This window comes from Protopterus annectens, chromosome 8.part1 (genome assembly GCF_019279795.1).
Source record: "Protopterus annectens isolate FY-2018-M chromosome 8.part1, PAN1.0, whole genome shotgun sequence".
NCBI classification, from domain to species: Eukaryota; Metazoa; Chordata; order Ceratodontiformes; family Protopteridae; genus Protopterus; species Protopterus annectens.
The window spans coordinates 105,447,881-105,468,665 of record NC_056742.1 but is presented as its reverse complement, the minus strand read 5'-3'; the positions used below and the strand labels follow the sequence as shown (position 1 = coordinate 105,468,665).

General features: G+C 36.5%; 1 long non-coding RNA gene across 1 annotated transcript in view; it reads right to left on the bottom strand.

Annotated features, from left to right (window-relative positions):
- The window catches only part of LOC122810219, a 354,698-nt gene that overhangs the window by 317,373 nt on the left and 16,540 nt on the right, over nt 1-20,785 (bottom strand). Inside the window, exon 2 of the long non-coding RNA XR_006366065.1 lies at nt 7,885-7,923. This is a non-coding gene — a long non-coding RNA (uncharacterized LOC122810219). The remainder of the gene's footprint in view (nt 1-7,884; nt 7,924-20,785) is intronic.

Sequence of the window (20,785 nt, the reverse complement as noted above, 5' to 3'; positions counted from 1 at the left end):
AGAAAAGATTCTCCTTAGTCATTGCAATTCAGCTGTGAGTTTGACAGGCACATTTTCTGAAACTAATCATTTGATCAAAAGTATATCCTGGCACTAATAGAGACCAGATGTTTCAAGCAGAATATGATGAGAAGCTTTCCTCTGTACAGTATGATGAGGTATGTTGATTGTACAGTATACTTAAGGGTGTCATCTGTGCAACATGATGATGGTTGTCAGCTGCACTGAAATGTTTAGTATGTATGCATTTCAGAAGAAACATTAAACTCTGCTGCTATTTGAACATTAGTCTCTGTCCATTGAAATACTGTACAGCATATCTGAAATACTGAGGTAATCCAGAAAGCTCAAGTAAGGTCTGGTATCCCACCTGTGACCCAGCCAGTGACAGGATCAACAAGAAAACAGAGTACCAAGGATTCGTCCAGATAAAATCCCTTAAGTTAGCAGATGTAGCAGACTCTTTCTGAGGCTCTCCTTGTGGGCATGAACAAGAATCCTTGTCCATCTACCTATTTAACTGAATAAAGTACTTGAAACTTCAATAAGGTATCTTTATTCCTCCCAGATGGAGAGCATCATAAAAAGAGTCTTCTAGATCTGCTAGCTTGAGTGATTTTGCCTGGACAAATCCTTTGTACGCTATTTCATATTTGATATACTAGTAGGACGCTCCTCTTCAGTCCCAAGAAATATTTTTTTTTTTCATGTGACAAATAAATAAAGAAACTACAGTGTTTTGAAGTGCTAGCTTCCTTCCAGTGTGAGAATGCAAGCCTCATTAATGTATGAATATGGATGGGAATTCATGCCAGATTCAGTTAGCAAGTTTGATTTATAAAGGCAAAGAACAAGAAAGAAAAATATAATCACATTTATCTGAAACTAACACTGCTTCCCAAAAAGTGCTGGCATAGCCATAATTGCACTTCACCACCAAAGCATGCAATTAAGGGTCTATATCATTTCATTGTAAACTCATTTCATCAAAGCATAATTCATAGACACATATTCACTGAAAGCTCACTTCACTGAAAACCCAATACACTGAAAGCTCATTTCACTGAAAACCCATTTCACTGAAACTCATTTTGTTGAAAGGTATATATGGCCTTTTCCCCACTGTTGTGCGATCCTGGAGTTAGTATATTATGTAAGGTGGGGGGGGGGCACAGCCCCCCACATATTGTAAATATTTTAAAGCATATAGATGGATAATTACAATTGTAATGAATAAATTCTTCCAGAACAGAACATATAACCAATGTATTTATTTACAACAGTGGGTAATAGGCTATATATACCTTTCAACGAAATGAGTTTCAGTGAAAAGGGTTTTCAGTGAATTGGGTTTTCAGTGAAGCGAGCTTTCAGTGAATATGTGTCTATGAATTAAGCTTCGATGAAATGAGATTTCAATGAAATGATATAGGCCCGCAATTAATCATTTACTAACAAAATCACTGCAATGTTTATTGAATTCAACTATAAGATATCTTAGATGAATTTAGTTACGCCATCATTCAAACCAAAAAATCTGATAAAGAGAAGCAGAGTGAGTGTAAGTGTCCACAATGAATAAATGTTTTATGACATGATGTGACATGATGTTTAGCTTGTCTTATTTGTCACTGTAGGTTCATACATAAGTAATATGCTAGCTGCCATTGCTGGTCATGTGCTTGAATTAACTGATCCTATTTAGAGCTTGGCCATGATCAATAATAATATAATACCCTAATGAGAATAACTGGGATCATACTATAGATAATGTGAGGGGGGCCCATGCATGGGATAAAGGATTTAGGAGCTGCTTCTATCCATTAGTAGAACAGGTGGTAGTCCTGGGGTAAATTTTCTGTTTCCCATGCAATGATCCAAGTTGTGCTTGAATATGGACAGGAATGAACTTTGTTAGATCCCTAGACTGTGTATCAAATGAGTATTTCTGCTGCCATTTGACATGCTGATGTGCAGTAAATTCATCAGTTTTGTGTCAGAGAATGTCTTATGTGCCACTATTACAAGTCTGTAGGATACCAAGTACAGTGACATGGCTTTGACTTGGTCCATGTAATACATGGTGTTTAGACATTGTATCTTTTTCATTAAGGAATATCTGTAGGTGTTGAGTTCTTGCATGCGTATGGATAGATACATGCCAAAGGGGGCATTATATTCAGTGACTGGCTAAATAAGATTTGAGCAAACAGGGACAATAGCATGCCAAGATCTAAACACAATCCCTTTGTTTATAAGCTGTGCAGTATAGAAGAACATTTTTACAACAACGGACACATATCGGTCAAATTTTAGGTCACTGTCCCCATAAGTTCACATATCCTGAGCAACTGAGTCAAATTCTAGGGGTGTGCTGTCAATGTGATAGTTCCTGGGGATAAATAACTTCCCAAAAATACAGTAATGCATTTTTGGCATTTAGTTTCTGTCCATGATTTTGGCACCAGTTATTCATTTCAGACATAACTTCCTGCTAGATGGCTAAATCATTTTGGGATTCAATGACTGCTCCTAGCTTGCACTCATTTGCAAACTTAGTCTGCTAGAGTCATTTGGTTCATAGGTTCATAGGTGTGTACTAGGCCAATGGCCCTGGATCCTTTACAAGCCTAGCCCATGGAAGTGCCTTGGCATCATGCCACCGTTAGTTACCAGTGCCTCTATCAAGTAGAGCCACTGGAGTGATCCCCTGGGGTGAACTTTCTATTTCCCATCCACTCATCAAGATTTCTCTTGAAAAGGACCAGTGAGGTCCTCTGCTTGACATGTATGGGAAGTCTATTCCAGAGCATGGGCAGTCTCTGGGTTATGAACCTGTCCCTCCAGCATGTTCTGTTGATTGTGGAAATGACGTTGAGGTCCCTTGAGCTTGTGGTGTGGAAGGATTGGGATTTCTTTAGGTGCAACATTTCTAACAGGGCTGGGTCAGACATGGCTTTGTAAGTCAAGCAGAGATCACCTCTTAATAGATGATATGAGACAGAGAAAAGCTGGATTTTTTTTTTGAGTCTCTTCATGTAGAGCACATGTTTAAGGTTTAGGATCCTCTTTGTGAGGTACTTTTGTGGCCTTTTCAGCTGTTGCTGATGTTTAGTGAGGTACATGCCAAATGGGGCATTATAGTCGATGATTGGTCTAATGAGGGAAGAGTAGAGAGAGATGATGACCTCCTTCTTCCTGGATGCAAAAGCCTTGGTAATGAGATGTGCTACATAGAATGACTTTCTGACCACAGTGGCAATGTGGTGTTTGGAGGAGAGGTTACTGTCAACCTGTGTCCCCAGATCTCTTATAACTCCTTCAGTGTTTAGTGGGCTAACATAAATGTGATAATTAGTGGGAACTGAGTTTTTCCCAAAGGGAATGACGATGCATTATGGTTATTGACTTTTACTTCAGAAAAATAAATAACAAACTGGAGAGGTCCCAGTACAGAGCCCTGGAAGACTCTGTGGGTGACTGGTCTCTTTGTGGAAGTAACTTCTCCTATTTTTGATTTAATGTCTCCCATCTGTGAGCCATTTGGCAATCCAGTGGGTGACATATGGGTTTATTCCCAGATTAATTAGGTTTTCTATTATGCCTGAGTGGAGAATTGAGTAAAAAGCTTTAACTAAGTTGAGGTGTGCAGTGTGCACCATTTTATCTTCATCGAGTTTTCAAAAAAATCCACCAGGTTGATTAAGCATGACCTTTACCCTTGACAAATCCAAACTGAAACAGTTCCAGTGTTTGGAGGCTCTCTATGTTCTGATTGATTAGTTCCATGATAAGTCTTTCCATGACTTTACATATGAGGCTGGTCAGACTTGGGTCTGTAATTGTTTAGTTCTGAGGGAGGGCCACCTTGATGCTGGGGAATGACTGTAGCTGATCTCCATTCACTTAGTGTAAGTATAAAGTCTGAGGCGGAACAACGTTGTTAGAGGTGTGCATGTTTCTTTGCTCCCTTCAAAGAATTTTTTTTTTTTTTCTTCATACACATACCAGTGGTGAGAATATATTACCAGAAAATGCAGTTTAGATTTAAATATGGTGCAGCTTATAATATGAAAATTATTGTTATCTTTAGTGCAATGGAAACCACCAGGCATACCCTCAGAAAACCAATCTCTCAAGCTGCATAAATGTATTCAATTCACACTGATATTGTTTTCAATACAAATATTTGTAGAGAAGTAGTTGTGTGGCAATAATGATGTTATGTCTTAGCAGAGAATCTTTTATATTTTGCATTTTAAATCATTTCATTTGTTTGTCAGCCAGTAAATCATTTGCTAACTTAGGATTCTGAAATAAAATGGATGCCCCCTGTTTCACATTGCTTATTTCTCCACATTATTGCAAAGTTGGGGTAATTTTTCATGAAGTGTTTCCATTATCTTCTTGTGATCTTATGGATTTTTGTTTATGATTTCTACTTTTGGGGCATATATCAAAAAGTGAGCATTTGTCTTTTTATAGGCTTACCTCCTATCCAGAATGATTTGCTGCCTTAAGTCCACTAATCACAAGGAAAGGCTTTTCCTTTCCATAACACTGTTTTGAGTGTTGAAAATGGGTGGATGCTTGAATGATCCCCTGGCTCTACTTATTCCTTCCCCTTGAAGAATTTATATGAAAAGCATTAACTTGTAAATAATGTTTTTCTACAATCTTTTGATCTCCTCTACTCTATGATTCACATTCAACTTTATTTTTGAAATGCTTGTGAGCAAACAGCGCCCTTTTGGAAATAATTCTTGCTTTCCAGCAATTCAAAATAAAAAAGTAAGGAGTATGAATTCTAACACAACAGAAAACACAGTTAGGCAACCGTACTAAGTACATGCTAATTAGCCAATCTAATATGATGGGGCTATTCAGAAAGGTATAAAGCAATTGGGTAAACTCAGTGTAGGCTTTTACCCTGTACACCAAAACACTTTGGAATACAGCATGATTACCCACAGGGAAAAAAAGCATGTTAGCTGTTGCTATTTGTATTATTAGGTTGTATGTGCAATAGGCTTTAAATCAGGGTGCTGCTGTTGCCAGACCTTAGGTAAGAAGAAGAAAAAGGGAGTTTAAACCCCATTTACTAAATCATGGACTGCATGAAATTGCTGAGAGATACAGGGTGGACAGGGAAAACACTGCAGGAAATATGTAACCTTGGCTGTCCCACCTCAGGCTCCAGGGAAATCATGGAAAACCCATCCCAGTGGAAACAAAGGCATGTTTAGCATTACATATACTAACAACTTGTACTTTTCAGAGACCCAAAAGGAAAACATTAGGGGTGTCATGGGCATCAGCCTCAAAAATATTATACCAGTTTTTAAATGCAATGCTGCTACATGCAAGGGTTTCACATTTGTTTTCCACAAACCCAACAGGAGAGAGCAAGAACCATGCAAGAATTCTATGCAACAGCAAACTTCCCTGAGGTGTTGGGGGCCATAGATTGTACACATAGCAATAAAAGCCCCACTGGGAGAACAGCGAAGGAGGTACATCAACAGAAATGAGAACTCTACACAACTCCACTGAACAAGGATACGAGTTCTACACTAAAACTAGGAATTTCACTGAATGTGTGTTTGGATTGCTGAAATCACAGTTCCAGTGTCTAATTACATCAGGAGGCCCACCGCAGTATGACTTAGGCACCTCTGCTGAAATACTTATTCTGGGCCATGTTACATAATATCATTTTCAGGAAACGGCTTCAGAAAGGGCAGCAAGGGGCAGGACCACAGTTTCACAGACTCCAAGTATGGCCAGCAGCAGCAGAGAGTACAGATGAGGAGTCTGAGGGAGAACCACCAACTGCACATGGTGCTGGCAGACAGAGGCATGCACAGTATGCCCTGACTCTGGCTAAGAGGCAAAGTACAGCACACCCAGTCACTACATAGGTCAAATCCTAAGATCCCACACACATACAAATAGGAAAATTGAAGTCTAGCAAACTCCACAACCTTTACTTAAAGATGTAATGGCTGTATTCTGATAGCATGAAACAGGAACAACCCCCAAAGACACATTTTGTATCTGAAGTATAGACAAGGTAAGTGTGGAACCTGTAAAGAAAAAATTGTATTACTGATTACTCTCATGCGAAAATATGTATATGCCTCTAAGCAGAGAATTTGTCTGAGGTGTATAGTTATGTCAGTAATATCTCCTCTGCCAGCTTTTTGCAATGTAGTATTATGTGTTAGAACCAATAGTGTCATCACTTATTTCAATTGACCACCATCTATAAAACATAGGGGAGGTCATTTATATCCTCATTTCCACAATACCAAGAAGCAAGACCAAAGTACCTCATGCTCCCACTGCTTTAATGATAATAATAGCAGAAATATAATGAGATTCAACAATTATAGAAACAATCATTCACAAATGAGTAGGAACAATCAATCAATCAATAACTTTTCTTCTGCGATACATATTGATAAGTGCAAGCATATGAATAAGCAAGCATTAGCTATCCAATCTGTGCATCAGACATATATGCAACCCTAAGTCACCACAGCATGTGCAAAGGGCAGGGCAGAGCAATCACCATTTACACAGATTTGGGGGGGGGGTGGTAGGGGGGCAAGGCTGACACCAAAGAAGTAAGTGTGTGCAAGTAAGGAATGCATGCATCTATCAGAGTATCCAGTGCTCAGGACCAGTAGCAACAGATATAGAGCTCTTAACAGTACTGCTTATATAGTTTGCATGAGTGTGATGAGGAATGAGCAAGTGAATTTTTTTTTCAATGATTCTATCTACATGAACCCAATCAAGCATTGTGCTAGCACTATGTTCTGTCATCTTGGACAGATGTAAGCCATGCATGGTACAGCAGTCAGTTTGGCATAGACACCCCAACCACAAGATCCACCTCTCACCGTAGTTGTACTGTTACTTCCATGGCAGGGATGCTACCTGAATGTGAGTGATGTCTGCTGGATGAGCTCTCCTCACAACTATGTACTGCCATGTCTGGGTGGGGATACTGCAATCACTGATGGAGCAGTGAATGTTGTGTCACTGCAGTAGCAATATCTTGCACAGCCACATCTGCTGACAACAGAATATGTAGTGACTCCAGTCACATGGATACCAACCCTCATAAGCAGATGTTCAATCACAGACACTGTCCATTCCAGCATGTCATTCATCCTGCCAAACAAACTGCCCACATGGTTCAGGGATTCACACATGTCAGAATACATGACATTAACTATTCACACTATCTCTTCCAAATCCCTGGTGAAATGTGCATGTGCCTCCACTAAAGCCCTATACATATGTTTGGCGGCACCTAATGACTTATCAGCATCAGGAGGAGGGTAGACAGCAGGCCTCCTTTGAGCACCCCTGCCAACCCTCCTGTGAGGTACCATACCCACATATGGCTACAGGGAGAAGGAACAAGCTCTGTAACTGGAGTAACCACACTACCTTGATTAAGTGTGTCACCATCAACCTGCCCTGTTCCAGAGGTCTCTGTGTCATGGTTAAGTGTAAGTCTACTGACTGCATCTGAAATATGGGCAAGGGATGTGAGGGAGCCAAAACCTCAATGTCCGACTGATCCTCTGTATCCCCAGATTGTGCTGTTCATTGCCACCATCATCATCAGAGGCTATTGAAACTCCAACATCAGGTAGTAGGAGATTGACAATGCCACTCTCAGGATCACATATAATAACAAACAATAAACAAAACAAACAGAAAAATAGAGAATAAAATGTATCACATATTTTCCTTATACAACGGGTACATTAAATTCTAACAGATGTTAAAGCAACACAAATTTTACTCATATAGATTTGAATCTACCTTATATACAGTAATAGCAGTAACCAAATGTGTGCTTACCATGTACAAGCAGGCTGGCTGCCTGAAATCCAGAAGTCCCTATATGTGAGGAGGGGAAAGGAAAGAAAGCTGGTAAGTATCACAATGCAAATGCAATAAGACAAATAGAGCAACTCCCTTCACAAATGTAAATTAAAAATGTTCTCATACAAAAAATATAGTGAGCAGTTGGATCCCCGCCCCCAAAACACTCTCCTTTATTTTTGCATGGCTGTGTCATCTGGAGCACAGTTATCACTGGCTCTATATGTATCATACGTCATTCGGATAAAATATTAAGCCGAGGTCCCATCTACTACACTTGATGGTAGCTCAGGTGGATGTAAAATATCTCCTGGCAGCTATTAAAAGGAGTAAGGAGTGCTTTATTTACACACACACACACACACACACACACACACACACACATATATATATATATATATATATATATATATATATATATATATATATATATAAAATACACACTCATTATTTACAGATCATTATAGATTACATTATACATTATTGACATATTTTTCCAACCCCATAAACATCCTCTTTACATATTTTTTACAATTCCTTCATCAGTAATACAATGCAAATTTGTGCATACTTCTTCCATTCCCATTTTCTTAATTTTCATCTATCTTCCCCAAAGCCTTTACCACAACCGTCTTATCTCTGGAAATGCATCTTTGCCCTTCTGTTTTTGTTATACAATAGTCCTTCACTCCTTCTTTTTTCACAATGACCAGATTACAACATAAAATATTTATCCCATTTATCAACTTCTTCCTTCCTTACTTTTTCATATTTTCTATACAATATTATTCCCATATTCATTTCATTGGGACCTTCCCAAATATATATATTTTAAAACTTTTGTCAAAAAGAGTTACTCATTTTGGGCATTATAAAAGACAATGCTATGCAGTTTCTTCTACCTTGTGTTTTTTTTTTTTTTTTGCTTTATAGTTCATATTATCCTTAACAGGTAACTTGTTTAAGAAAATTCTCCAGAAAAGGTCCCTGGCTTCATAGAAATTATGTGACCTTTTCCATATTTGTTTTATTGCATTTCTAAGATCATCTGATAAATCACCCTATGCATGCATTCACTAGAAAAAAATCATACTACTCATTTCTTTTTTCATTACATTCATCAATTTTTTAATTTCTATAATTTTACCTTATTTATATATTTCATTCTTTCCATAATCTCTTTCTTATCCTTTTTCCTTTTTAACTGTTTCCATACCTCTTCATACCTCTCATATAACAATTTCCCACCACTTTATTCTCCCTGTTTTCATACTATTAATAACCCATGCCAGGTAGGGATAGTTTCCCAATGCCCTTGTCAAATTTCCCTCAGTAGTAGAAATACAACCTCGGGTTACTCCTAAAAAAGAGAATACTAGCCTAGTGGGACTAAGATGGTTAACAAAAAAAATGTAAAGCATTCAGTTTTTGGTGTTTTTAATTTGCAGTTACAACAATATATTCTTAGCCATGTAACAAATCTTCAGGCAGCTAAATCAATTACTAACGGCCTTTAACATTTCATTTTCTGGTTCCTGTAGATTTAGTATGTCTGTTTTTGGAGCACTTTCATTGTAATATTATTGTGATGATATGAGGTCTTGAGAGCTATGCCAGGAGAAGTAGGGCAATGGATGTGTAACATATGTCAGCATAGCTAGCTGGAGTTTTGTAAAGAATTATAGGTCATTTGTATATCAAACCAATTTGTATAGGTGTTTATGCTGAAAATGTATTTGTAAAGCTACTTGTGTTAAAAATAATGTACCAACAGTGGGTCCTACTGGACAGAAAAAGAAATATATCTGCATGTCAGACCGTATGGTAACTACTGAAATTAATACATTGTAACAGAGGATACTGGAAGAGAAGAGGTTAATCTCAGTCCAGCTAACTTTGAAAATAGTTTGAAATTAAATTACTTGGTATAAGCCATAAAGACTGTACCACACAGGTCTCAATGCAGTCAGAGACAAAAAGGTTGTACTAGGAAGTCTTCTGTATTTTCCTTAGGGGTGAACTAATTGCTACTCTGGAAGGGTGAACATTTGAAATTATTTAATGACTTCCAGAAGCTGCAAAACATCTTAGCAAAGCTCTGCGTGTATAATAACACATATGTGTGAGATTCTGGTTCAGTTTCTAGCAAGGAGGGTAGTATGGGAAGCAGAAGTCAGATAACCAGATGTATGTGATGTCATTCTGTAATCTAGCACAAACATTATGTTTTAGTACTAGATGTGACTAAAGTCTCAGAGCAGTCTATTTTTTGTTACTTGACATAGAAGGATCACTCACCTACTTCATCTTGCTTTACTGTAGTAAGTAACCAGGGAATAGCAATTTTTGAGATCAGTCAGAAAAATACAGTAAGATTAGTTAAGTACTGTTTTTCTGTACCTGTGTGAATTTATTCATCTGTGCTATTTTAATATTTCCAGTGATTGAAACTCTGGTGTTCATTGTAAATAGATATTTAGTATTTTCATGTCCTTTTATGATTTATTATTAAATATATTTAAACTTCTCATTGTGGCCTGTCCTTTAGAAAATATTTTAACCTTTGGGAGTACTTGTATTTATTTGGTGGCACTGTGGTCACTTCTGAAAGACTTACCACATTGGTGAAACACTACCATTGCTATTAGTATTCATTTTACTCAGTATAATTGGGTACCATTGTAAGAGACTTAGAGTAGCTGGCTTTGGAGTGTCCTGGTGACAGTGACTACCTTATAGTATAGGCAGAGGAGTATAGCTAGGAAATCTGTGCCAGCCTTTCCCAGGTGTGCTTGTGTGTTTGAAAATCAAATTTTAGACTGTGTGTCAGCTACTTGGAGCAGGGACAAAGACCACTGGTCTCACAGAGAGAATGGTAGAGAAATGGGCCTGGGACACTTGACAGTACTTAGCTCTATATCTGTGCAAGTGAGGAATCTTACTGGGGGCCTGGAGAGAGAGAGAGAAACCTATACCTCAGACTGAGTGTGTTCCCTGTGTGCTCTTAAGGGAAATTGTGGTTGATGCAGAGAGCTGCATCTGGAAATACTGTGTGTATCCATTTTTGTTCCAAGTGAATGTCCCTCACCGGTGTCAGTGTTGAGGATTCAGGCTCCTTGATTAATACTGGCACAAGTAGTTGGCTATTTGCATCTCATACTAAAGATCAACATTTGCATATTGTATAATATTCTCAGTATTAGATGTAGACAGAATAAAATGTTGTACATACAAACCATTAAACTAAGGCATTGCCTTCTTGTGATATTAAAAAAAGTTCTTCCTGAGCCCTTTCAAATGAGTTTGATGTTTGTTAACTTGTGGGAAAATATGTACCCTGAACAATGGATGTCAGTAGGAGATATTTGGGGAGGGTGTTGAAAAGTTGCCTTGCTAAAAATGTGGTATTATAATGAGTTTGCCAAATGAAAAAAAAACATGTATATAATTAGGGAACCCCTGCTACTGCATGGAAGGCCTCTTTCTTTAACTTAAGAGGTTCTCTCACCACTGGTATCTTCATATAGGTCATAGGATTAAGATCATGATAAGCAACAAACATGTTTAAATCACACCTTTCTACGACCCTCAGTTGAGCTGCATTTCAATTCTTTTCCAGTATATAGGAGAAGCTATAATGGAGACATTGATAAACTTGCTCACACTAAAGCATTTTATAAATATCACTGCCCAGGACACCCTCATTAGATATTTTGTATTGCAGAGTCTGACTTAATGCAGTTCTGTCTGGTTACGCCAGCTCACCCTGCTGTCTCTAGGACATGCAGCCCTGGAATCATGACTATGAAGTCATTCATTTACCTTCAGGCCATGGTGCTCTCATGTGAAGTATAGCTATGATCTTGGAATTTGTCATGGACAATCCAGCACTAGCACAGATGCACAATTAAAATTCTTCACATAGGTCCATATCTCTCAAAACCTTAGCACAAGAATTTGGGACAAAGCCAAAAAAAACAGGTGGTAAAAACCCCAAATGAGGAACAACTATTTAAATATTCCTTTTATATGCTTAGAACTGTGCTGGCATACAGTTTTCACATATCATGTATTTTCTAAAGGATATGGAGTCTGAAACTCAAATTTCTGTCATTATTTAGTAATTTCAGTCCTTGATGATTTGTCCAAAAGACACAAATCCTTATAAAGAGCAGACCAAAAATATGATTCAAACATATAGATATTCTGCAAAATTCTGGACAGTTGAGAGGTATGTGTATCGCCCATATATGGTCAAGTAAATATCTTCAGCCTTCCTCACATGATTAATGAATTTTCCAGTAGGACTACAAAGTGAATTCAGCAAGAGGGTCTAGAGGAATCAATATGGGTGCTCATTATTTAAGTTGCCATGACATGACAATTGACAAATGACAATTTGTGTTCTCTAGATCTAAAATGCATTCTATCTGGAATTTCTTGTTACCTCTGAAAATGGTTGAATGCATATCTCCTATTTCACGGATTCATACAGGATATTCTCATTGAATAAAGGCTCTAAAATATATGAATACTACTTTTTATACAAATGCTGCTTATTTCGTCTGAGGATTAAGATCTGTACATTACACACACACACACACATACACACACACACTCACATACTCACTCACCACCACATTTTTAATCTTTATTTTCAATGTACCATGGATTTTGACTTAAACAATATGAACCATGTAAAATCAGCCACCTTAAAAATGAATGTGCAGTGTACACTTACCTACCTCTGACGCTAAGACACACACACACTGAATTTTAAAATTCATCAATATTCCATATGTTTTGCCCAAAGCAGAACAACTGTTGGAAAATAAGCCTACCAAAAACTGCATTTACCATGTGTCCTACTCTCCATACATACACAGATGATTTTGCACTGTGGGCAGGCTGCTGTAGCTGTTTGCTGCCCTAAACAGTCACACCACACACTTTGTACATATATTACATTTTGTCCCTTTCCATTAACATAGCCCACTCTACATTACTCACAGAAACAGCTACCTCCAAAGAACTTCTTCAAATCTGTGATGCAGCAACACCTTCTAATAACAAGGTATCTTCTACCAGTCACCTTATTTTTTTCACTTAGCTCATAAACCTTTCCATGAATCTGTTGCTGACTATTTGTCACAGCTGAATGAACAAATAGATGTTGTTGTTGTTTGTCTTTCAGCTTTTCCCGGTTAGGGGTTGCCACAGTGGAGCTCCGGTCCTCTAATGATTGGAAGTTGGTTTGTAAAATCATCACATTGCCCTTTCTTTATGACCTGCTTTATATTTTGAGAAGATACCTTTAATCAGGGCCGGATTTTCCTATAGGCTAACTAGGCTTCAGCCTAGGGCCTCAAGATCAAGAGGGGCCTACATTCAAATTGTTAGCAAAATTAAAATTACACTATTCTAAAAACAGTGAACACTAAAACACTGAACCAAAAATAAGGAGAAATTCTACGCATATGACTAATAAACAAACATAAAAATGTATTGGTTAATCAACGCGTTCGGCTCATTGGGTCTGTTCGTTTGTATATACTAGATTGCACCAAAGTATAGTTCATATGTTCACTGATTGCTATGGAAAATATTGACGTGCCTTATGCTACTAAGCTCTGGTTTGTTCTTGCATAAATAAAGTGCAGATTGGTGTAGATTGGAACAAACAAACAGACCTATTGATATCCCGATGTTCGGTTATATTCGTGTTACTTCGATAATATGAAACACATGTTAATGTTATTAGAAAAGATTCTTATTTTAGGATTATCATTTGATTCTTTTGAGTTCAGTAGGTTCAATACTTTAGTGAAGTGTTTATAGACTATTGAAAATTTTTTTTGTGACAATATCTTCATCTTATTTATGCACAATAATTAATAACTCAAATATTTTGTTCTAGATTCTAATCTAAGAATGAGTAAAAGATTTGAAAACAAACACAAGAAAAAGAAGCTACAAGAGTATGAGGCAAAGAAGCTAACACCGATTACTGCTTACACGCATGTGCCAACTAGTATTACTCAATTGGAAGCAATGCAGCATGTTGTATGTGAGGACACGGCTGTTGCACCAACTCAAAGTGGAAATATGGAACTAATTCAAGAGCAACTTACTGAACACGAATATACAAACGAGCCACAAGAAAATAATATGAATATTCAGAATTTTTTTCAGACACCTAATGAGAAACACCATGTTCAAGATGTTGCAAATTTAGATAGTGATGTCAAATATATGTCTACTGTAACAGATGTTGGCTTGTGGACAAATTTATCGCAAAATGATGTATCATATTGGGTAGGGAAGGGCCCTTCTCAAGTTCAGTATCACTGTGGACCATTTTTAAATTCTAAGCGAGAATATAAGAATCAGTCCAGATTTTGTACAAAAGCAATTTTTTATTCAACAAAAGCCAATGGAGCAAAATATACCCTAGAATGGCTTGTGTACTCTCCCTCAAAAGGCCATGTTTTTTGCTTTGTTTGTAAACTCTTTCCAAATATTGCATCTTCTGCAACAGCATTAACTTCTGAAGGGTTTAATGATTGGAAAAACCCTGCTATCATTCAAACTCATGAAAATTCGGAAAATCATAGGAATGCTATGTTACTTAACAAGAGCAAAAGGGAAAACTTTAACTTCAAAGCTAGAGGAAGAAATAAGAAAAGAGCAGCAATACTGGCGTTATGTTATAGAAAGAGTTTTCGCTGTAATTTGCACTCTTGCAGAGCGAGGCTTACCATTTAGAGGAGACAATGAAAAGTTTGGAACTCCAAATAACGGCAATTACTTTGGTCTTCTAGAACTAGTAGCAAAATCTGATCCATTTTTAAGAGATCACATCGATCGATATGGAAATACTGGCTCAGGAAAACCTTCATATCTGTCTAAAACTATATGTGAGGAAATTATTCAACTTATGGCAAATAAAGTGAAAGACACAATTGTGGCGGAAGTGAAAAAGGCTGGCTATTTTAGCTTTTCAGTAGATTCCACTCCTGACATATCTCATACTGATCAGTTGACCTTAATTATTAGATATGTGTCACCTGAAAACTGAGAGATTTTTAACTTTCCTTGAGCTAAAAGATCACTCAGGGGAAAGCATAGCTGATTTAATATTTAACTATATCACTACTGAACTTGAAAATGATTTCAGAAAATGCCGAGGACAGTCTTATGATAATGCAGCCAATATGGCTGGTAGATACAATGGTATGCAGCAAAAAATTATCGAAGAAAACAAGTTTGCAAGATTTGTTCCATGTGCTGGTCACTCTTTAAATTTAGTAGGTCGTTCAGCTGTTGATTGTTGCCTTGATGCTGTTAATTTTTTTGGTGTTGTGAACGAAGTTTATATCTTTTTTTTCGTCTTCCACAAAAAGATGGGCAGTTCTGAAATCACATTTGAAACCTCATTCTAAAGTGCCTAAATATTTATCAGACAGTAGGTGGGAGGCACATGCAAAAGCTACAGAAGCTATTTTAGAAAATTACAATGATATCACCGATGCACTCAATTATTTACATTCAGATAATAATACAAAGGGTGATACTAGATTGAGGGCCAACAATCTTTTAGAGAAGATGGAACAATTTGAATTCGTGTTTATGCCCCATTTCTGGAATCGAATACTGAGACATTTTTCAAATGTAAATAAAATTCTTCAAAGCCCTAATATTTTACTGAGTAGTTGTGCAGATTGGTACAGGTCACTTTTGGATATTTTACGTGGAATTAGGGAAGATTTTGATGCACTTGAGCAACAAGCAAAAAACACGTTACCAAATACTGAATATAGAACTGCCAGAAGGATAATAAGAAGTAAAAGGCAAGGGAATTACAAAAATTCATCTGACCCTGATGCGTGAGCGAACTCTCTTCAAGAGATAAATTTAGGATTAAATCATTTATTCCTATATTAGATGCACTAGAATCAAATTTAGGAAGAAGAGCTTCTGTTTATGATGATGTAGTGAAAATATTTTCCTTTCTTGCTGATCTTACATTATCAAAGGTAGAACTTCAAAGAGGTGTTGAGCTGTTAATGCAAGAATACCCAGAAGATGTCAACCAAAATCTTACTGAAGAACTATTTCATTTCCACACATATGTGAGACAAACGCATAAGCCTTCAAAAAATTCCACATTGTCTCATACAGACTTGTATCAAATAATATTCAAAGAAAATATTCAAGTGGAATCAATCTTACGGCTGTTTCTCAGTTTAATAGTCACTAATTGTACTGGAGAAAGGTCATTTTCAAGACTTAAAAATATCAAAAATCAATTAAGAAGCACAATGACCCAGACGAGGTTGTCTTCATTGAGTATTTTGTGCATCGAAAATGAGACCTTCAGAAAAATAGATTTTGATGAACTTATAGAAGAATTCTGCGTGAAAAAGTTTAGAAAGAAATTCTTCTAATCTACTATTTCATTTTAAATGTATACTTGGATTGAATCAGTTCTTAAATAAAATAACTATTAACATAAAATTTAATATGATATACAATTTGATATTTTTTTTTTGTGATCTGGATTTTGTTTGAATAAAGTTCCATTTTTGGTTTAGTTTAGACTTAAAATTCATAATAATTCATACTTAAACTCTAAATGCAATTATTATGAGATAAATTTATCTGAATTGAATTTGGTTTAATCTTCAATGTATTGAATATATTTCATTTAATTTGATAGAAAATATGATAATTTTTATTATTTTATTTTCGTAGTCAAAGATTTTCATTATTTGAATTTTGTTTCTTTGTAAATGTTGTGTGTTATGTTTGATTAGTTATTGTTACAAGTACTATATATGGTGCTGAGAATAAATGTCCAAATAAGTGTTCTCGACTTTTTTTTATTTATTATCCGTACATTTTTATAAAGGTTAGTACCAATCACAACATGTTTCATTTAACATATTGATATATATCACAGTAATGATGTATTTTATTATCTCTCATGTAATTTACAAACTTAAAAATGGGAGGTGAAAGGGCCTCATAAGTGCAATAGCCTAGGGCCTCTTTTCATCTAAATCCGGCCCTGCCTTTAATACAGTCAATGTCCTGCTCAACATTGGATCTTCCATAACAGTTTTCCCGAATAGCTCACAAGCAGGTTTTTATTGTCTTGTAAACCTACTTTCAGTTATTAAACCTTCTGTAATTCTCCTAATTTATGCTGCTGAGTGATTTAGAGAATGTTTTGGACTTGTAAAATTGCTTGACAAAAAGTTACCAAAGGTAGATTTTTTTCCTAGAATCCGACTGCTTTTCATTTTTATTCCATATGTAACTTTTCCTTGTTATCATATTATCTTCTATTTTCATAAGTTTGTAATACTTTTGCATATCATACTTATGTGTACACACAGCTGTATCTTATCTGGCCACATTATAGTATACATATATTTTTGGGTAAGCAGAGTAAGCTTTCTAAGTCTGGGAACATGCACACAAACATGGACACACACTCACACACACACACACACACACACACACACACACACACACACACACACACACACACATTCACACAGACTCTCACTGATGTTTGAATGCCTCATTTTATAACTATGTTACCAATATATATGTCTTACAACTAAATTAGCTCTGTAAACTGCACTATTTCTTTAAAACCAAGACTTCACTGTTTGGTGGTGTCTTGTGATTTTTGTAGCATGCATTTTAGCTTTTACTGCAGTATCAATGCTAAAAGTTGAGGTGTGCATCCATTTGTGGCAGAACCTTTTCTAGATTTTGTCAGCCTTCATCAGAATATCATAAAATTTCCTACACCTTATATGTCAGCAGACAGAAACACCGTGGCAGGTAAAGAAACAGTAATGATGTCTTCTGCAGAACTCTCTCAATTAAAAGCTTGTAATCATAGCCTTTTTTTACTCATACATGTGACTACAGGGGCATAGGCTATGCATAAAATGCACACATCAATCTGTTGTACATCTAAGGCATAGGATTTGGGTGCAAACAGACTGAAGGTATGAGAGATGAGGGCTGACAGGATTAGTGCACCATTACTTATTGCATCACTGAAGACAGTGGCTGATAAGCTTTCAATGAGTTATCAGGACAGCAGCATGTGAATGCACTCTGCTAGACTTTACCACTCTTGATCAAATATCAGGGATATGGGTTCCAACTATAAAGCCGAGATCATAGCCAAACTCTTACTCTAATATGGTTCATTATGAGTCAGACCTTCACAACGGGCTTCAGGGAGCCCTAAAGTGACCCCGGAATGAAGAGTGAAAAGAAGAATGTGAAAGGGTATTATATAATGTGTTAGCCTGAGTCTGTTTTCGAAAATGCAGTGATGTGTTCTAGAAATGTGCAAAGATTAAAGGAGGGCTTCCAGTGTGGAATGATCATCCCATTCATGTCCTAAATTGTGAATGACTCTGATTTGAAGTGTCTATTAGTACTCCAGAGGATTTTGCAATTAAGTGTAAGGTAGATAAAATGAAAACAAAAATAGGACCTACAGTGTAAAGCCACTGGTCACTTGCATTTAGAAGCAGACACTGACTGGTGTGGGTGCCTAGCATGCACAATGGATTATTCCTTTGATATCCAACAGTAATGTGCCAGCCATGGTCCACTGGAAAGAGACCTTTAGGCAAACCCATGGCATGTTGCTGAGGTTGTATGTCTCAGACTTTCTGAGAATGTCTTCGGCTTTTGTTGGATGCAGTGAAGAATTTAGATATCAACAATGACATTGTGACTCACACTAGAACAATCAGTTTAGACAACATATGACTGAATGATTAGGGAGATTAAAATAGCTAGAATTATAAATGCAGTTTGATAAAATATACTGGTTCTATGCCTTTCATGGAAAAAAGTCTCTATTCAGTATCACTTCAAGGAAAATTGTATAGCAGAGATTACTTTTTCATGATAGGATCTTGTTTTAAATATGAAGCAAACCAGGACATCAAGTAATAATGTTCAAAATGTACAACTGTCAAATCTAAAACACTGGCAAAACACGTCAAAAATTCACATTACCAAAAACACTAAACATCAAAACTATGAAATATTAAAAAAAAAATAATTTCCTTTTGCAATCTTTACACAACATTCTTGCGTAACACTAAGTACTACTCTGGCTGAATAATGGTAGTGTTATGAAAAAGGGTTTTCTAAGGTAAGGTGTAGAGTTAAGGGTAGGAGCAGGGTTAGGATTAGTGGGCATTATGTCTCTTGTCCTAAACTTAACTCTACACTTTTCCTTATGCCTGCTAATGCCAACCCGGACCATGACCATGACCATGACTCTGATCATAGCCTTACACCTTACCTTACAAAAAAACTTTCTGGAATATTCCCACTAAAAATCTAGCTTGAGCATGCACACACACACACACACACACACACACACACACACACACACACACACACACACACACACACACACACACATAATAATAATTCTAACCATAAACTGCAAACACATGCACAGACATTCCCAGCCCTAATAGAACTCCACTTACTTCTTTCAGTAAAAAACACACTTAGCAACAAAGATATTTGGCTATTCAAATTCAAAACATCAGTACATTTAACATTTTGAACATATGCATGATTGATAAAGTAAGGAGAACCATACCAGAATATTTTCCGAGAAGGGCAAATCCTTAATGCAATCTAACATACATGAAATCTGAGATCACAGCATTCTAGGCTAATTGTGTGCCATTTTTCTGTTATTCTTGTACAGTGAGAGACATGCCCCCCCAAAAAAAAAAAACATATCACTGGTAATTCTGAGGAAATTAACACTTTATTACTCACCTGTATGCAATGAAAAACATTTTAGTAATATACAGTGCATAAAACCTAATTTTCCCATGTAAGCAAAATCATTCTCTGCTGAACAGTTCTTTTTCTGAAATCCTGTCATTACAGCATATGAAAAGAAGTTAATAATAAAAAAGAGTTGTTGCAAAAGAGAACACAAAAGTATAAAACTATATATGTTTTGCAGGCAAACATGGACTGCTTTTGTTTTTTAAACTGTCAAAGTTCCCATTTTCCTGAAATCCATTTAAGAAATCAGAGTTGCCTGTTCTTTTTATTCTTCAAATTTCTTTATTTTGTAACTGTTACAAAGCATTTCATCACACTAGTTGTTAGGCAACAAATGTAACACTGGTCAGTAACTGCTAGCTGTTAGCACAGCAGGACTTTATTCTGCCTAGTGGCAGAATTTAAGTTTCTACTTACTTATTTGTTACTACTTACTTACTGTGTATTTCCATTACAGGAAATGCATATTAAAAATTAAAGGAAATAAAATGAGATACAAAGTTCCTTTTTCCATTCATGTAAAAGCCAACAGATTATATCTTTCAGAATACTAGGCACAAAATTATTTATTTTGCTGCAATCTAGAAAATGAAATATATGCATAAATTTAAGGGTCATTCAAATTCTAATTCTTGATTGCAAGTCTTCCTCAACCACCAGACTTCAATTACATCATTTTAAAATGAAACCAGTGCTAATACATGTTGATTAAGCAGGAAGCCTGACGGTCCCAAATAAATAAAGCCAACGATGTTGAAAGTTGAACTGAGAGTGTGTTATCATACAAAATTAATTGAAGGAATTTCACTAATAATCTTTGTGCTCAAAAAAATCATCCAGCTTTCTCTGAAGATCAGACAAATATGATGTTCATTACACTATATACACATGAGCTGCACATAGGTGTGCATACAGGTAGGTGGAGTGTGAACATTTCGATCAGTATTTATGTCTCTTTCTGATGTCTGTATGTCTATCCATACACACAAACCCATTTTTATTCTGTGGGACTACC